This window comes from Pseudophryne corroboree, chromosome 2 (assembly GCF_028390025.1).
Source record: "Pseudophryne corroboree isolate aPseCor3 chromosome 2, aPseCor3.hap2, whole genome shotgun sequence".
In the NCBI taxonomy this organism is placed as follows: Eukaryota; Metazoa; Chordata; class Amphibia; order Anura; family Myobatrachidae; genus Pseudophryne; species Pseudophryne corroboree.
The window spans coordinates 889,446,402-889,467,640 of NC_086445.1; positions in this window are offsets into that span (position 1 = coordinate 889,446,402).

Here is a 21,239-nt window from a genome sequence, read left to right on the forward strand (position 1 = left end):
TCCTTATTTTATTTGTTTATTAACAGTTTCTTATATAGCGCAGCAAATTCCGTTGCGCTTTACAATTGGACACAATGATACAACAAAACTGGGTAATAAACAGTCAGAGGTAGGAAGGCCCTGCTCGCAAGCTTACAATCTATAGGGAAATAGGCATTGATACACAAGGTTCCTGGAGTTTTATGGATAGAAAGAGAGGGTGGACTGGCTCCATCCATTAGGCCCAGTTCTGGATTTAGGGCCTGTAGCCTCAGAGCTGGCTAATTAGTGATTTCACCTGCATGAGGGTGCTAAAAGGCTGCTAGCCTGATCATTAGGTCTCTCACACTGCTTGTGAAATAGGGAAACTGAAGACTCTCTGTGAGAGAAACCTGCTACTGAAAACAAGTGAGCTACGCTTTGTAGTGAGTTAGGAATGACTTGTGTTTAATTTAGTGTCAAATGGAAAGGTATTTATTTTGTTTTGCTGTTTAATAAAACTGGTTGAGGCTAGTTGCACCAGAAACCTTGGACATCTATCCCAAGATATGGTACCTCATTCCCTAACCCTTTACCAATATGTACAGTACTGTGCAAAAGTTTTAGGCAGGTGTGGAAAGAATGCTGCAAAGTAAGAATGTTTTCAAACATAAACGTGTTAATAATTTGTTTTTATCAATTAACAGAAAGCAAAGTGAATGAAAAGAAGTGAAATCGAAATAAAATCCATATTTGATGTGACCACCCTTTGCCTTTAAAACAGCATCAATTCTTCTAGGTACAGTACACTTGCACATAGCACTCCTATGCTGCCGACGCACCAGTCCAGGATCCATCTGCTCCAGTGCTACAGACTCTCCTGCCTGGTGTCAATCCGCTCCAGTTGCCAACATACCTGTCCAGTGTCCATCCGCTCCAGTACTGCCGGCACACCTGTCCGTTGTCCAACCACTCCAGTGAAAAATCGTAAGAAAAAAGTAAAAAAAAAAAAAAAACGTAAAAAAGTCATGCAAAGTTAACAAAAGTAAAAAAAAGTAACATATTTACAGTAAAACATTTTTTTTCTGTTCTACACCCCTGTGTAGGATACCCTAACACAAGTACTGAGATGCTACAGGCCGTACCCCGTTGAATCCATACAAGTACTGTGACACCGCAGGGTGGTTTATACTGTATGTGACACTATGTGTGTGTAAGTGAGGTGGAGCTACCATGAGGGTATTTATGTACTGTATTATACTGAGGTGGCTGAGGCAGGGCTAAGGTAACATATCATGTATATGATAGATTGACTTATAATAATACCCACCCCATCAGCCAAAATTGGACAAGTAAAAACAAAACTAGTTTACGCACCAATTGATGCCCCACTGTAGCTCCACCTACATTATTCACCGCTCCACCCTCAGGGGTGCCTTGCCTATTTTGTCAGTCCCTGGCCCCACAATCTCTGATGGCAGCCTTGTACATAACACACACACACACATTCATACATACATACATACACACCCATAGATACATACGGTACAGTATACACACATACATACTGTACACATACAGTACATACACACACACATACAATCACAGGTCATTTGCCGTGAATAGAGTGCCCACGAACGTTCATAGGCACTGTGCGCACACCTGCGATCCATAGGATGGAATGGTATACACGTTCCCATGAATTTGACATGAATGGGCATGATTAATCGCAATCACTGCAAATTTGCAGCCGTGACCTGTTTGGATGAGCGCAAACACATCTGTACAGAGGAGCCACTTGGCGTGACTGAAGCCACAGTATATGAGGACACATCTGTAAGTAGTACAGCAGACAAGGACATACTATAGACTACTATTCCAATTAGTATATGCCTTGCAGCCTGTATTTACTTAGAATGATGGTTGGCTTATAAAGAGGCAGACTGTGGTAGGCAGGAAAGAATAACATAGAGAATTAATTGCATACCTGCTACTTCCTATTATAATTGTAATGTAATTTTGTGCACTTTCACATCTTTTGTTGCAACATACTGCACTGTACCTATTAGTGAATTAGTATTTAATACAATGAAGTGACAATATTTATCTTGAAAAAGTGTATATCACTATTATTATTGTTTAGACTTTTTTTAATCCATTTACTTGAAATTGAACATGTCATTTAAAGAATGATCATGTTTTTTTTTTTTGATGCAAGAATAATTTTTTTATTTATTTTTTGCTTTTTTAGTAAAAGTAAATATAAAACATTCAAATACAGTATAATCTTTGGCTATATGTTTCCCATCTTATTTAACATTATTTCTCATGAAAATATTTAATTTCCAGTCAATAAAATAAGAATGCCTGAAATATTTAAGTTAAGAGATCAAGTATTCAAAGGTTCAAGAAAATCAGCTTCCCTTCTATATTGAAGCTAACTGTGCTCATTTATATGAAATCATTTTTTGACAACTGACTTAATTTTCAAGTTATCCATTTTTGGTATCAATAAATTGCTCCATTATACATTCAGACAATCAGTTTATATATTCATCTCCAATTCTATCTCATATTTTTTTCTTAAATGTCTTATTCCTATACATTTTCCCTTGGTTTAGTCATGCTATTGTGTTCATATTTGATCCTTGGTGTATTCATATTGAACTTCACCTTCCATAATTCTGTTTATAATAATGCAGTTCTCTTTTTTTATTAATTTGGTACACAATTTGCATATAAATAGTTTATTGTAATTACTGTACCTCACCTCCAAATCATTCTAATTTTCCAACATTGTGAAGAAGAAAATTGAGATCTCTAGAAGAGCCAGTATTGAGTAAATCCAGAGATTTACCTGACAAGATTAATTTCGCTGCATATACAGTAGTAGTTAATAAAGTTGGAAAATTACAACTTGTTTTGCCAAGTTTCCTTTTGAACTGTATGCTTTTATTTGTGAGGACACTTTTGTGGTACCCCCATAAAATGAGGTTACCCCTTTATCAGTTAGTGTTCCCCATGTCTCCCATTGTTAGTATCCATGGATTACATATGTGACTGCAGCCCCTATTTTTTTTAATAGTACTGTCATACTCAGCCCTAACAGAACACCCAGGTGAACTTTAAGTGACCCTTTCTCCAGGGCCCTCACTGAGTATGTGCAGGAGAGTCTGGCAAAGGTCCCTGAGCAGCCAGCAACACAAATCCCCAGGAAAATCCACCCATCTGATTGGGGACTCAGGTCGTAGGTTGTACTCTTAGAAGATGGGAAACCTAGACCTGTCTTTTTCAGAGTGGTTTTCTTCTTTGCATAGATTCTTTGCTCGAACCAAAGCCATTGTACTACCATACCTCCCAACTTTGCAGAAGTGTGATTGGGGACCCCTCAGGTGTCGAATGTGCCCATGCTCCCAAAAGGGATGTAGCTTTGGAAAAAGGGGTGGCGCTTCAGGAAAAGAACGGAGCCTTGATGAACTTTCCTATTGCATTACTCTGGGGGTGTGCCCCCGGCACTGTGAATAGATGGCGTGCATCTATGTTCATAATTTCCTGCTGCTCCTGCAGAGCAGCGATGTGTGCGCTCTACCCAAACCCCCCCCTACCCACTGCGGGACACTGCCGGCCATGGGTGGGACAGTCCCAGGAAAACGGGACTGTCCTGCTGAATGCGGGACAGTTGGTAGGTATGGTAGTACTAGTACCACAGTAACCTGCATGTACTATTTTCACTAAAATTGATTAATTGAATAGCCATAGACTGTTTACTTAAACCTAAGCTGGTGTAATACAGGTACTACAGTAACCTGCATATACTGAACTGTTTTCTTCAAGGCTAATTCATTGCATAGACTGTTTGCATAAACCTAACTCATTGCACTGCAAGTAATACTGTGACCTGCATGTGTTTTAACTAAAGTTGATATATTGCATAGACTTAAACCATGTGCTGGTGCACTACAAGTACTACAATTACCTGCATGTACTGGACTGTTTTAACTAAAGCTGATTAATTAATTAAAAAGATAGATAGTCTAGTGCGGAATACGAAACAAGAACTCATTGTGTACTAGTCACCACACGATTCTCACTATGCACACATATATATAGTGATAGTACTACATTCTTTCAATTGCAAAATTAATATGATACAGTTATTCCTATATAGGTATGGTAGAATTTAATGACAACCCAATTCACTATATGAAGCTATGAGAAAGCAACATAATGCCTATAGAGTACCCTTTGCAATGCACATTATTAAGATACACTGTGGCTTTAAGGAACAGGCACACTAAGCATCAGGGCAGCAGGACTAATGACAACTCACCAATGACATCATTGTGAATTTACTGATAAAAAGGTGCCCTCAACCAAGATGGTGCACACATAATCCCGAGGAAGGCTGAGAAGCCAATAAGATACAGACCATTCACATAGCAACCCATCATCCCAACAATGTGTCAATAAGTCTCCCTTCCGGCAGGTAGAGTTGAGTGGCTGAATGGTCCCTGCTGTTCCAGCCTGATGTGCACCTGCACACACAGATGTCCCTGGAACTAGCAAGGAGAGACACAAAGAGGGTGCGGATCCATTTGCATACCAGGAATCACTCACCCAGAGGTGAGCATGGGATCAACAGAGGGGTGCGTTAGTGCACCTGGGGGACTACAGGACACCGACCCCCAGAACACAGCACCCGCACCATCACATCTACCACCCACAGAAACTCCTGGACTACCATTGTGTAATGACTGAGAAACTACTTATGGGACTATAGCAGGTTCCATTTCAACTTGGACAGCACTATCACTGTTCCAATCTACCATTTACTGCTAGCAGTGCTGAAAGTAGGGTGGTACTGGGTGGTACGGTGTACCATTCTAAAACAGCCCACTTCCGGGGCCACAGGGCGCAGAGTCTCTGTCCGCAATGAGCATGCAACCCCTGGCAACTAGCAAGAAACCCCTGACAATGAGCAAGAAACACCTGGCAATGAGCAATAAACCCCTGGCAATGAGCATGTACGGCAGTAAGTCCTACTATAGGCATTATGTGTGTAAGCGGCACTGCAGGGGGCATTATGTGTGTAAGCGACACTAGTAGGGCATTATGCATGTAAGCAGCACAGCAGGGGGCATTGTGTGTGTAAGCGGCACTACAGGAGGCATTATGTGTGTAAGTGGCACTACAGGTGGCATTATGGGTGTAAGCAGCACTAAAATGACATGGGGGCGCAAAATGTATAATTACGCCACTGCATATATAGCATTACCCAGAAGTGTTGGGGAATACTGGCGCTGCCAGGAAAAGTGGCAGAAAGCTGAATCTTTTGAAACTGGCATTACTGTGGGGCATAATTTATAAAGGGCATTTTAGTGTGTGGGACATAAAATGCTGTCAGTGGCATAACTATGTGTGGCATAATATGTAATAGGCATTATGGTGTGTGTCATAATGTGTAATGGGCATTACGGTGTGTGGCATAATGTGTAATAAGCATTACGGTGTGTGGCATAATGTGTAATGGGCATTACAGTGTTTGGTATAATGTGTAATGGGCATTACGGTGTGTGGCATAATGTGGCCATGCCCCTATTGTCATATAGCCACTCCCCTAGTTCTGTGTGACCACGCCCCCTCATGATACGTGACCACACCCATTTTTACTATCAGTACCACTAAGAAAAAAATTCTACTTGCACCACTGACTGCTAGACACATTTATGGACACTAATTCATGTAGCACACTGTACTATTTAAACTGTTTTAATGTCATTACTAGTTGTACACCTTTTGTATGACTGATTGCATAGACTGCTTTATGATACTGAATCTACATAAAGCGCATAGTGACTCTGCTAAATAAATATTTTTTATTTTAAATCAACATTTTCATTTCATACGGTCAAGCGTAGACCCTCAACCCCCTTTATTCATAAGATTAATTATGTAGACTCTTTCTTAAGCTTAAGCCGGTGCACTACAATTACTACAGTGACCTTCATGTACCGGACTGTCTTAACTAAAGATGATTAATTGCATAGACTTTTGCTTAAACCTACAGTAATCCATTGCACTTCAAGTACTACAGAGACATGTATGTGTTGAACTGTTTTAACTAAATCTGATTAGTTGAGTAGATTTAGGTTCAGTTGTGTGGTGAGGGACAAGTTTGCAAACATATTTTATGATTAGAAGCCACCAGCACTGGTTTTGCCTATTACATTGACCAAAATTTTTTTTAATTGGTACTGGATCACCAACCCAGGTCTCCCCTTCAAGTACCTTGAGGCACCCCAGGAGGCCACAGCACACAGTTTGAGAACCACTAGCATAGACTGTTGCTTAAATGTAAGCCGGTGCACTAAAAGTATCACAGTACTTTCACTACTGCTAATAAACTGCCTAGACTGTTTGTTTAAACCTAAACCAGTGCACTACAAGTACTACAGTGACCTGCATACAGTATGTTGAACTGTTTGAACTAAAGCTAACTAATTGCATAGAAGGCACATACTGTAGTTAAGTGAGAACCACTGGCATAGACTGTTACTTAAACCTAAGCGGGTGCACCATATACTACAGTGACCTGCATAAATTGAACTGTGCTCAGAGTGGTTTTCTTTTCTGCATACACCTTTTACTTAAACCTAAGGTGGTGCACCACAAGTACCACAGTAACCTACATGTGCTGAACCATTTTTGCTAAAGTTGCTTAATTACCTAGACTGTTTATGTTGTTATAATATGGCTCATTCATTCTAATAAATTGAGAATCTGTTTTTCAAAGAAAAACTTTTGTCGGTCATGTGTCTGAGAGGAGAATTTACCTAAAGGCCTGCTTCCCTGATCACACCTACTTAGGGGAACTGCCAGGGTGTTTCTAGAGAGGAGGAGGCCAGTGTGCATGATCCGTCAGGGCCCCCTACTCTTTAGCCAGCAGCACCACTTGGCTCTGGGCACTAGGGATCCTAGAGTACCCTAACGCTGTGCCAGAGTCTACAGCGCATGCAAAGAACTCTGGAAAAATGGCGCGGTGGCCATTTTACCAGTGATTTTTCTACTGCACATGCGCAAAACCCCCAGGAAAATGGCGCCGTGCCATTTTCCCAGTAATTTCTGCAGCGCTGCTGCTGCGCCACGGGACTCCAGAGGGTAAGTATTACAAATAATTGGTGCAAGATGTGCAGTGTAGGCCCCTCTGGACCCCGGGGGCCTGTGTGCACCACACACACTGCACCCATTACAAATACGCCAGTGGGTACTGCACTTTTATGAGTTGGTTTAACTGAGGAGTCTTTCTACTAACAGTTGGCTAATATATGGAGACATATTAATTTTTCACCGATTACTGATTATAGGGATACAGATAAAAGCCATGCCAGGATTTACCAAAACATGGCTTTTAGAGCCCTGGAGAAAACCCCACACCTCTGAGGTTTTCATCTTTCATTGCAGCCTAACTGTAATTAGATTAGTCTCCGGTAAAGGCACCCATACAGCTATGCAGTGATTCCCTGACTATGGCAAAAATGCAGAACTGCCGATTGGCGACCATTGATGATCGGCAATCCATCGGGGAATAAGGGAAAATAACCATGTTAAAAATGCCTGATATCCTGATCCCGACCGTTTCCAATTGGGATCAGGGAATCAGGATTTTTAAACCCTATTTAAAAATCTTGGTTCCCTGACGCAACTGCCTGGGGATCATGGCATTTCTCCAATCCATCACTGATATAAGGGGACTTTAACATAAATCAATAATCTGGCACTGAGTGCACAGAGAAGCTGTGTAAAAAACAGGAGTAACAGGTCCAACTCATTAGCCAATTTCCTCCAGCTGCCAAGAGACAACAATTGAGTGCTAGGAGCAGCAGCAGAAGTGATACTGCAGGAATCAACACAGAGGGAGCACCATCACTGGAGGAAGAGTGGTACTGCCATGAATCATAACATATTCTTACACAAACAGGCATCTTTCAGACTATATGATCTCCCCGTTGCAGAGAAACCACCATATACAGTAGGTAAGATGTTTTTTAATTTAGTACACACAAGACAACAGTATAGACTCTTTACCCGGGCTCAGGCTTGTTGGGGGGGACCGTTGGGTGCCCATGTCATTGGTTGAGGGAGATATTGTTCTCTGTGCAGCAGTGCTGTGGTGGGTAAATGTCCCCCTTTGCAGAGAATGACAATGCTCTGTGGCACGGTGCATAGTAAGTTTTTCTATTTTTTACAGCATACATCTACACTAACAGCAGAGGGTCACCAGAACACACAGTAACCTGACCCTGCTCCACAGGTCTCTCATTGCCAGGTATTACTCACTAAAGATGACATTAGTCAGTGAAGATGTGTTAAGCATATGTCCCCATGGAGATCTATGTGGACACCGGCAAGGGGTGATAAACCTTTATATAAATTGAGGAATGTTAAGAAAATCTCTTTCATCCAAATGTTTTTTTTTTTTAAGTTTATGGTTTTATAACTCCTCTGCAAAATACCGTAATTTATTTCAACACCAGACCATTATTATCATCTTAGAGCCACTAGCATCTAAATGCCCTCTTACCTGTATGTTTGATATAATACCAGATCTAATAGCTAACACCAAGTCAAACAGTGGACTTGTTGTTTTTAGCAAGGAAATCTTTTAATACTGATTTACATTTACTTCATATACTTTTGCAGCCTATTGTTCCATCCCCTATATGTTGGCATATGTGGTGAAATGGAGCTATGCAATTGTACTTGAAAATTACTGTGTCTAATGTCAAATTATAACAAATGTCCTTTAAAAATGCACAAACTACTTTCCACTATCTCCTGCATTAAATCCCATTCCTTCGTATACTCCAAATTCCTTCTGCAGCCACTGACCTAGATAAGAAAATATCCCTGCCTTATTTTAATGCAGCATAAGTACAAATTACATCAGCTAAAAAAAAAATAGTAGGGATTAGTAGAGCAGAAATTTGCAAGCTATACACAAAGCATTACGCCTACATACTGTAGTGTTCGGGCAGCTAATTAAATCCTGTGTTTGTTAACATCATACAATAATGCAAATGGACAAATATAGGCCAGTATGCAGTGTATGAACGGAACAGAATCTGGAGCATAGCAGTTATGGTTTTTGTCATAAGCAAATTAGGACCTTAGGAAAGAATTACTATGCACAGTACAGCAGCATTAAGGCATGGAACCGAAAAATAAAGAAAACTGATTTGAAGGACTCATTAAATTGTATTATTTTTTGTTATTTATTTTCTTTTAAAATCAGAATATTTATTTTAAATTGTTATTTTAGTAAGATTAATTTTATGGGGCCCCAGGGTTTTCAGCCCTGGTCAGTAAAAAATCTAATACTGGTGAGAATTTACTACCCCCACATTTTTTGTAGCAGTTTTAAAACTGTCACCTACATCTATACAACAGTTTAAAGGTTGAAGACCCAAACTTCCAGCATTGCATAATACTTTAAAATTCCTAAATTGGGATTTTGTATATTCTGTGGAAAATCACAATGTTGACAGTTATTAAATAGACATCATAATTTTGACATGTATACTATGCTAACAGTCAAAACGTACATCACGTTATTGTGGCAAGTGGGGACTATTGGGACAGCTAATCCCAGTATGTTGGATTATTTTTTGTTACTTTTTTGCTCTGTTGGATTTGTATTATTGCACTTTTGTACATTGGGCCTTTTTCAGGTTGCATCACATCCGCAATTTGAACACATTTTCCCATCCTCTGGGCCAGTGCGCACACATACAGTCCCATTTAACTGACAGGAAAACTGCGTTTCTGTGCGGAAACCTGCCATTTTCTGGGTGTGTCAGAAACAGCGCAGGGTGCCCATGCATTTTTGGGGAGGTCTCTGATGTCCGCGCAGAACACTTCCAGGCCGTATCAGTCACAGATTGGTGACGGCAAAGATTCCTCAATGTTCCGGGAATTGTGTATGCAGATGTGAGTGGATAGCAAACTGTAATGCATTCGTAATTTTGCACATGGTGTTTTTTCTTCCTGTCAGGGCGGTGCCTTTCTACTTGCAGACAACTGCAATTTCTCAGAACAGCAATCCATGCTGAATCAGGCCCAATATTTGCTCATGCTTCAGGATGTTCCCTTCCCTATCCCACTACTCACTATTACTGTACGAGGTATGTTTATGCTTTTGGCATTTTGGCGACCGGTCTGTTTATGTGCCTTGTCCTGATTTTTTCCATTCACAGAGAAAAAGTAATATAAAAAATATTTGTTCCTTTTAAGATGTTTGCCTGTAGGTCTCTTTTTCATCAATGAAATAGCTCCAATGAATGTATTTTTATTCAAGAATCGATTGATGTGTAGTGTTGCTTTTTGCACAGTCTACATACTGATTTTTTTCCCCATGCCAGGCCTCTCTCCATAAATCTTTACATACTGGTATTGCTCTTACAGTAGTGAATATGTGTTTTGACACATTATGTATCTTATATGCTATAGAAAGAGAAAGGAGGCTGCGCTTTTTCAGGGGATGGTCCGGTCCTCCACTTCTTAGTTCCTGACCGTAGTACTCTAGGTAAACACCTGACGCATTTTGCTGCATTCAGCTAGCAGCTTTTTCAGCTTTTTGAAAAAGCTGCTAGCTGAACGCAGCGAAACGCATCAGGTATTTACCTACTACAGTCAGGAACTAAGAAGTGGAGGACCGGACCATTCCCATATCATTATAAGCCACTGATCCAACCTTGGAAGATATAATATCCAGACACTTGCCACAAGCAGGACTGTCCACAACGTAATGCATGAGGAGCTCGTTTCTAAGGTAATGGAGCCCATCATCCTCTAACGGCGAACTGTTAACCTCCAATTGGACTCATATCTACTTCAGTGACTTTGTTGCTTGGACAAGCACCTTGGCTACAGGGGAATACTACTGGAACGGACTCCTTTAATCATCCACAGCCAGTTCCTGACTAATTGGGTAATAATACTCAAACATAAGCGTATGAATTCATACTTTTAAATCCAATGACATGCATGCAATTTTATGGTTTACTAATTTTTATTAATACTTATTTTTCTTTTTATATATGTATAAATTGTACAATTTTAATACCTAATATTGCTCTGGTACATTATTTAATTCTTTGAATTCACCAAAGCACAGCCTCCTTTCTCTTTCTGTATATTTCATGTGTATTGTGGGAGTGACTTCCCCAATTTTCAGAGGCAGCTGCTAAAGCAAAGCATCTCTTGTTTCAAGCGCCCGAGTATACCTTGGTATAACCCCTTATATGCTATAACCTGCATATATGTTCGATGATCATTATGCTATCACTCTCTAATGTGTATTTAGAAATTTTACACAAAAATAGATTATATATATAAACTAGCTGTTTTACCCGTTTTTTGCATGTGCGTTTCTGATTTTCATTGTTGTAAATATAAATGATGTCAAAAATGTAGTAAATCTATAGAGATGTGAATTTGAGACGTCTTAATGTTAGTAAATATCAATCCAAGGTTCTATGCGTTACCCGAAGAGCACCCACAGCAGATATGGTAAAAAGTGACAGGACTATTTTTGTAGTTTATAAAATTCTACACACTGGAGATGCAATCCAAATTTTTATCCGATTGTCTGGGCGTTATCTTTCACGCAACGCAAGCTACGCATCGGTAATGATGTAATTATATTAACCCCTTTTCATCCCTTTATTAAAATTCGAATGACTTAGTTTTCCTATTTCCCATCTGAAGAATAACTGTGTTAAATTTCATCTTCCTAACATATCTGGAAGTAAGAGATTAGAGATGAATAAGTAATTTACGTAACGCAAGCCAAGCATAATGACATTATTTTGTCAACCCCCTTTTTATCCCCTTAGTGGAGTTATTAAAATTCAAATAATTTTCAGCTTCCTAACATATCAAGAAGTAAGAGAATTAGTGATGAGTCAGTGAGTGAGTTAGTGAGGGCTTTCACATTTCTATATATAGATAAATAAATAAATATGAGATTTCATCACCAATAGATTTCTTCTCAATAAGACAAAGATGGAAAAGCAAATGTACATGTATGCAGAATTAATACCCTTTACTTTAAATGTTTGGAGTAAGCCTGTAGATATGAACCACAGTTCTTCCTTTCATTTGGTGTTCTTCATCATATAAGTATATATCTCCCGGACATCACCGGGGAAAGAATAAAAAAATCTAGTGCAACACTTTATAGAAACAGGATACTCAAAATCTACAGTGTAGTAATTTGCACTTTAAAAAAACATAAAATGACAACATATAACATATAATGATAATCTTGAAATACAGATGAATAGATCACCTTGCAGAGTTCTATGAAAAAAGTCACATTAAACACATTTTGGATCCTCCCCAGTTGTCACCAGATGATGTATTGACTGTTCCTTTTGCTTAAAGGGCCTAATTCAGACCTGTTTGCTCGCTAGGGTGTTTTTGCAGTCCTGCGTTCGCATAGTCACCGCCCATAGGGGAGTGTATTTTCGCTTTGCAAGTGTGCGAACGCATGTGTAGCAGAGCTGTACAAACAGATTTTGTGCAGTCTCTGAGTAGCCCATGACTTACTCAGCCGTTGCGATCACTTCAGCCTGTTCAGGACAGGAATTGACGTCAGTCACCCACTCTGTGAACGCTTGGACACGCCTGAGTTTTTCCAACCACTCCCAGAAAATGGTCAATTGACACCCACAAATGGCTTCTTCCTGTCAATCTCCTTGCGAATGCATGTGTGAATGGATCCTTCGCACAAACCCATTGCTGAGCGGCGATCTGCTTTGTACCCGTGCGATACGCCTGCGCATTGCAGTGCATACGCATGCACAGTTTAGGCCTGATCGCCCACTGTACGAAAACGCAGCTAGTGATCAGGTCTGAATTAGGCCCAAAGTTCATTGGTGGTGGTACTAGTTAAGATCCTGTCCACACCCTGCTTAAAATGTTTCGGTATGAATACATTTTTTAGAAGCCATTGTGAATAGAAATTATGGGGGCCAGCTTACCTATTTACCTACTACCTTATCTAATTAAATTGTTCAAAATTATCACACGTACTGCTTAGGGATGTTTTTAACTAAGGTCATTTTAATACTATAAGCATGGATTAGCCAGAATTTACTGTTAATTTTCCATCTTGAAAAACATATGCTCCACCACTAACATGGTATCACCAGAACTTCCTGTCTGTATTCCAGCTGAAAAAACATGTGGTCCTCCACAAACAAGGTGTCACCAGAACTTCCTGTTTGTATTCCATCTGGAAAAACACATGTGCTCTACTGCAAACATGGCATCACTGGAACTTCTTGTTTCTATTCCACCTGACTTGCCTTGGCCTCCACACCTGTATCGAGATGGCCTTTGGCAACTATTGATGTTTCCGATAAAATGAAAATACTTTTTCCATTCAATGCTGGGATTAAACATTACATGCTTCTTTTAGATGTTTGCTTCAATGGCTGCAAATGCCATTTGTGCAGGAGGAGAAATTCAGTATTTGTGAATGGGCAAATGTCAGCTGTTCACTGCACATGTGCACCACTTTACCATTGATAGTGAAACTCTAAAATAATAACCATGTGATGTCTACATGCCATCAAAATGCATGCAGCAATGGAAGCAATGCTGCCACTATTAGGTGGCTCTTTTCAATGACCATCCATACCCCTGTGGTGTGATCCTTGTCCTCAGTCATTAATTGAGTGCCCCAAACCTTGACAATACTTCTTCCTTCCCATAACATCCTTGTCACTGTCAGCTTCTTTTCTCTACATCCCTTTACATTTTAATGGATTGAACTCAGCAAACAAGAGGAAGACGTTGCTGCAGTCTTTTAGGAGACAGCAAATCTAACATTATTCTCCTCCAGGAGACTCACTTTTAACACTCTTGCCCATCAGTGACCTTTAAGGCTTTCCCTCAGGCATTGTAATCCACAACTCCAAAAAAGCATAAAGGTATAGCTTTCCTCATTCATAATTCCTTTGAACTAAAGATTAAAAAGTCATGTGCTGGACCTCATGGCCACTTTAAAAAAAAATTCTTAGCACCTGCAATAATACCTCTTGATAGCATCATTCTACAGGACTAACACTGGACATTGTGCCTAGTTTTGTGCTTAGTTTGGCATTAGATCATATGCTTATCATCAGGGGTAAATGGGGTAAAAAAACATTGACGTGTTACAGAGTCAACAGTTTTTCTTAAATGTTCCACAAGGATAAGATAAACAGTTACAATTTTGAAAATCAGATTTTAACAGGGCCTCTGGAATTAAAATATTATGACTCTTATACAGAGTATTCAGAGCCAAGAAAAGTAGGAGACAGATGTCACTGCTAGTTATAGTACAAGCATACAACTGGCTGTTATAGCTAAGTGTCTTGAGAAATATCATATTCAGAAAGAGATATCACAACAGTCATTTCATCATACCTAGCAGATAAAGCAAAGCAAGTTGTTTTTTTTAAACTAAAAACTTGATGCCGGTCAGGAAATATGAACATATAGTTAAAAACTTACATCTTGTAATGCATAAAAGAAAATGGTAAAATCCCTTTAATTACTACAGATTCAAACTGATTGGGTACAGACAGATATGCTGAGATAAAAATAATGAAATAGAACCTCTTAATTGCACAAAAAGGTCAGGAAGCTGTTGTAAGTGTGTATAAGACCCCACAAGAAGAAAAACAAGAAGAATCTGTGACTCCCAGGAAAAAGTGTGGACTATTTACAGTAGTTCAAAGAAACTGCCTCACAGAAAATGGCTGCTCTCTAAAACATTCAGGATTTGCAGATGATTCTGATGATTAGTTATCAGCTAATTTCCAAAATATCTGTTATAGGTCTCTTGCCTCCTCTTTGCTGGTGGCCCCATTTGTATGCAAAAAAAGGCTGCAGATTCAGCAAACATTCCAAAAGTGCAAAAAGAACGTGAAATACAGTACACACACACACACACACACACACACACACACACACACTATATAAAAATATATATCACCAAAGCAACATGTAACGACATGGGCCAAGCTGGAGGTCAGGGAAGCAGTATGTGTGAAGAGATGCATAAAAAGATGAGGGTGTTAGAAGACTGACTATGGTTCCTATTTGATGACAGATGAGTTAACATCTCCTTGTGGATGTGATAAAGAGATGACAATTACATCGTAACCCTTGTTTCAATTCCGGGGACAAATGGACTACTAGTAATATGTGAGTTATTAATAACTAATGTGCTTCTACTCAAGTATAGATATTCCCCTTTAGGAAATATGTGGGCCTACTTGGGAAGACCCACTAAATACAATGTACAGTATGCTACTTCATGAGAGTGGTGTGGAAAAGACTGTGTATTCCTATAAAACCACTTACATTTGTCATTGTTTCAGTTCTTCATACTGGATTTCATTATCTTCAACGGCTCAATATTCCCCGTCACCAGACATATGACATCAGTTATAGAACAATATTCTGACTCAACGTGTTATAATAAACAATTTAATTTCACGTTTCTCCTATAACTACAGTATCACCCAAACCTGGACTACAGGGCTCCCTCAATACAGAGGGTCAAATTACTACTTTAATGAGTTACTAAACTGATGACTATACCTCGAGAGTCCTAAGTTTAGGTAAGAGTTTACCGATATTTCAGCACTCCCTGAATAGTTATAGAAAGACATTTACTGTATAATACTTTTGGATTAAGGTTAACAGTACTGTAAAATAAACACTGAATCATTAAAGTTCCTTGTCCTGTACACAGGGATTTCAGATGTATTTGCTGTACTGTATGTATTCTTATATATACATATATATTCCTTAATGTAACCAGGAGTAAAGTATAATGTACATGGAGCTACAGTTTCTTTTTCTTTTAGAGAAACTGATACATATAATAAAGGTTGCAGCTCCATTGTATTTAGTTAGTAATGACTCCTCCATTAATGGGTTCCTGCTGGTAGGAGCTTACAGAAAATATATTTGAGGAATTATTCCTGTATAGATCCATCATGTTTCTGCCACAGAAGGAATAAACTGTAGCTGACTCAGCTATCAGCAACCACAGTGGCTGCATACTGTATGTGTATACTGCAAATTATTTCTTAGTTTGGCTTGGATGAAGCAAACATTTTTAATAATGTCAGATAGCCACTAGCCACTGCTGTTTCATCACTTGACTAGTCTGAGAGCCAGAAAATACATAGGAGCCTCACACTACATGCTGTATAACTGTAGAGATCCTTAATATAGCTCCTGTAGAGAATAGATTTTGGGGTTTATTCATGAAGCAGTGAAAAGAGTGGAGAAGTGAGCCAGTAAAGAAGTTGCCCATGGCAACCAATCTGTGTTGATGTAACATTTCTAAAATGCATTCTATAAAATTATATGTAGCTGCTGATTATTTGCCATGGGAAACTTCTCTACTGGTTCACTTCTCTACACTTTTCACTGCTTCATGAATAGACCCCTTAATGTGTTTCTAAACTATGTATATGACACACTTGTTATGGTGCCTCTTTAAACAAGAAAGCCAATCTAAGCCGTAGTTCCATCTATGGCTAGAAGTGCAAGGTGTGATGTATTTTTGTTTATATTTGACACCACTAGCTGATCATTTATAAGTGCTGTCGTGGCCACGCTCATAATTCTTCACACAAGCTCAGTAATTGGTGATCAGTGTGAGCCTCTGACTGCCTGCTAGATCAGTGTGTCACCGGCTAGCTGCCTCTTACTGCCGCAGTTGACTGAAGCTGCTGCTCAGCCTACTCAGATACCACTAGGGAGTGTCACCTGTGGTGCCTTGCTACTGTGGCAGTGCTCCATTTTATACACCTCTCTATATTGTCACATCCTTCAACTTTCCAACTGTCAGCACGTAACCTCTTCCCTATCTTGGGCTGTTTAATTAACAGATTGGGCACAAGGGCTACAACAGCCTTCTCTAGTTCACTGGCAACCATTGTATATACATTAAATTTAAGACATATATCTATTTTTACATCTGTTTTCTAAGTTTAACCCATAAATCACCAATGTGTACATAGATGAACTATTAATAAAGGTTTTACATTATAAAATAAAAATACATATAGATATTAATAATAATAATAATAATAAATATAATAAATATTATCCCCACATACAAATATGTAATTTTATATATGTATACAGTCTATCTATCTATCTATCTATCTATCTATCTATCTATCTATCTATCTATCTATCTATCATCAAACCCATCATAGGGTTACAACCATAAGGAAAACCAATGAACAAAACAAAGTCAGAGGAAGTCCATGCAATAATATGGAACAAAATTATTTCACAACCTGTTGGGAAAATCAGTATGAAATATACAAAGTTATATATTATAAAATTATCAAAAGGTTTATAAAAAAAATAGTAAAGTGCTGGTTCAGTACATTGATGCAATGGAATATTGAAAGCTTAGGAAATACATAGAAAGCTGGGATACAAGATCACCAGAAGAGAGAAGAAAGGGGATATTACTAGTTACTATGTATGTATTATTCCCAATGTGCAGCCTAGTACAAAGACCAGAAAGTGGACCGGTTATAGACAAAGGGGAGGAAAGTGTGTCACTTGCACATGAGAAGCTGTACATTTATAAATAGATTAAAGGAGTTCCAGTTTGTAGTCATTAAAAAAAATGGCTTAGCTACCCACTTGATAGATAGGGTTGAAAAAGTGAATCAGCACTATAACAGCGCATAATTTATAAAAAAATTGTTAGTATAAGCCTAGTTTTTTATTTTCAAATGTATCCCCCTTAATGAGATGAAAAAAAAGAAAAAATGATAATGTGAAAATAACACCCTAATTTTTGATTGTTTTAATGTATGAAATAAAATTGTGAAAAAATTTGAAATATCTTTCAAATAATAATAAGATTATCAATGTATCAGACAGAAAACTGACCTGAAAAGACCAGAACAAATATTTTTCTGTTCAAAATTAGTAAATCTGGTACCCATAGCTGTACCCTGTGTTTGTACAGTAACATGTATTGAAATAAAAAAATATTCTATTGCAAATTAAATTTAATGTAATCAAAATAAATGTAGACTTTCCAAAATACCACTGTCCTGCATACTGTAGAAATATGCTATAACAGGATATGGCATTTTATCCCAGCAGGTGATTGGATAACATTTTGTATAGAAACTTAATTAATATGCATATCTCTTATATTCTGATTGATCAGAAATGGGGCTAAAGTTGAATATGATTTGTATTTACATTTATACAGTATTGCTGGGATAATTAGTTCCATAGTAGGCTGTAAAAAAAGAGCATTTTCTTTCATTGAAGCAAACATATCAGCTTTTTCTTCACAGTAGTTGCTAGGGAGGGAAAAGTGAGAGTCTGGTACTGGTTTAATACCTTAGATTTATATATAAGTACAAACATAGCGATGTACTTAAAAAACAAACAAAAAATAAACAACCAGGTGGCAAAACGGTGCCACAGCCTCAATTCCTGACGCATGGAACCCTGATCCCTGTGGTAGCACTGGTGCCCTCCTGCCCTCCGGGATTACCCATAATAAGAGCTCCCAGCCAGGCCACTGCTTGTGAAGGATGACCAGCTGCTGAACTCCCTGGTGAGGACCCTGCATCACAGCACCTCACAGCACCTCTTTCACTCTCCCCCTTGTCGGGGGTTGACTGTGGAGTGGCCCCTGTTTGTAACTCCTCTGCCTGCTGGCAGTCGGCCACTGCGACTGAAACAGGTGTGTGGCTCCCCTTCATACAATGCTTCATACAATGCTGCAGGCTTCTGGTGGTTACCAGAACAGAGGAAGCCTCCATCTTATTACATAGGAGGACCATTCACATTACACCCAGGACTCTCCTGAACTGGTGCTTGTAACAAAGTGCTCTCCCCTCCTCTGGATGCCTGGTTATTCTTCTCTACATCTTTACTGGGCCTGGGCTGCCTTTGACATTGCCCTGGCTCCTACTGTCCTTCTCCTACTGTCTCCATTTCCAGACACACTGTGAGTACAGCTTTTTCGTGGGATAGATGTTACCTGGACTCCACTGTCCTGACCCAGCCTAGTCCTGACAAAGCTGCTCCTGGGCCTTTTTAGATCTGTCCCGGTTTGCACTGCTGCCATGTAGCTGCTGCCCTTTGTTTTTACTATCGCCTGTGCTGCTGTGTAGGGTATGACTGCATGCCCTGGAGATCATAGCACCTCCCTGACCCCCATCCTGGGCCATGTTTCTGTAATGGGTTGACTGTTCCATCTATGCTTCACTGACAGGACCAGTGTACTGCCCTACAGTGGTTTATCTTTTTTGGCAATCTGGTTTTTATTTTAAAGCTACCCACCATTTGCATCTACCTGATTCTTTGTCTACCTGTCTCTCGCAAGGATTCTCGCCATGAGTAAATCAAACACGCCTCCTTGACTGGAGCAAGAGGTGACATCTCCAAAGACTTTTCTAAAAATAATAAAACCGACAGTCTCCATTACAAGATCTTCCCTTGCCTGGATCTTCACAACTGGACAAGGATGACCTGCCTCCTTCACCTGTCTTTGCTACCAGGGAAGCTTTCATTTATTATGGATTTCAAAGACTCTCTAGAGTCCAAGTTGGACAAGGCAGTCAAGTCTATTGGATTGGAGTTATCCTTGTTATCTTCCAGGACCTTGAAATTTATAATCCCATCAGGACACTCTCCAAAATACAATACCTCCAGAGACATTGACTATATTATTCAGGATTTATCTGACTTACGCACTAAAAACGAGGACCTGGAGAACCGGGAAAGGAGAAATAACCTCTGGAAACGGAATGTCCCAGAGTCCGTTCCTCCACAAGACCTGGAGGCCTATCTGCATAAACTGTTCTCCTTTATTGTACCTTATCTTGGAACTCAGGAATTGCCTTTGGAAAGAGCACATAGGGCTTTACGACCCAAACCGCCAAGACATGTCATCCTGAGTTTTCTCAGCTTTAAAGACAAGGAACTGATTCTTAACCCTACTAGACGTAAACCACATGTTCTCTTTGAGAATGCCATGCTGCAATTCTATCAAGATCTGGCCCCCATCATGATACTTAAACGGAGGGAGCTTAGAGACTTGACTAGTGCTCTTCGCATGCATGGGATCCGCTACCGCTGGGGCTTTCCCTTTAAGCTACTTGTTGATCTTCATGGAAAGATGATTGTTATTAGAGACCCGAGAGAAGGCAAAGACCTCCTGATGCAGTTGAAAGATTCAGGTCCCGTGTCCACTCCTTCTGCCTCTTCAAAGGACTAACTCAGCATATGCTTTTCTAACGGATAGAACTTTCCTCTCAAGACTTTGTTCCAGATGCTGCAAGTATATGTACTGATTTAAATCAGTTGTACTGATTTAATGTTTGGGTAGATTTTGTTTATTGCTGGTTTTCTCTTGATGCATATGGTGTATTATTTCTCATTTCCTTCAAGGTGCCATAGCCCTTCCCGCTAGGTTCACCCCTTAGATATTATGGTACTTGCCTAGAGTTTGCTATTTACAAATACCACTGCTTTTTTGAATTCTAACATATATCACCTTGTGGGTGCCTTGGATATGCTGGGGACTTTTTATCTTTCCCATATGGAAATCCTGGTTTGTTAGACTGTTCTCCCTGTTGATTGATCATCCAGCCTAATCTGGGGCACCCAGACACGATTTATGGTACCTCCCTACCCTTATTCATACCATTGTTGCATGCAAGGTATTCTTGGTTTTTCTGTACCTAGATTTCATACAGTATGTTTATAGTTTCTTTTTTTTATTGTCTTTTACATAATATTTTAGTGTAGAATTTCTGTATTTTTGTATTTCTGTGGCCTCCACTTTTTGGCCTTTACTTATATCCCTATGTTCACTGAACCACTGAAGTGTCTAGACCCTCTACTCTGTTACTTATCTCCCTACATTTATATTGTTGTACTGTCAACGCTAAAATTGCCCCTCCATCTTTTCCACTCCCTCCCCTGAGGAAGTACGGAAGTCCTCTGATACTTCCCCAATTTGGCCCGTAAGGACCTGACTTTTGTGTACATTTTCCTCCGCAGGACGTGAGGAATTTCCTCACAGATTCCCCTCCCCTCTCTTTCCTTGTCTTTCCCCCGCCCCTGACAAATCAGGAACCTTCTTCTATCCTCTCTTCCTCCTCCCTCTTTTTTATCTCTCTTTCTTCTTCTTTTTCTTTTCCTTTATTTCTATT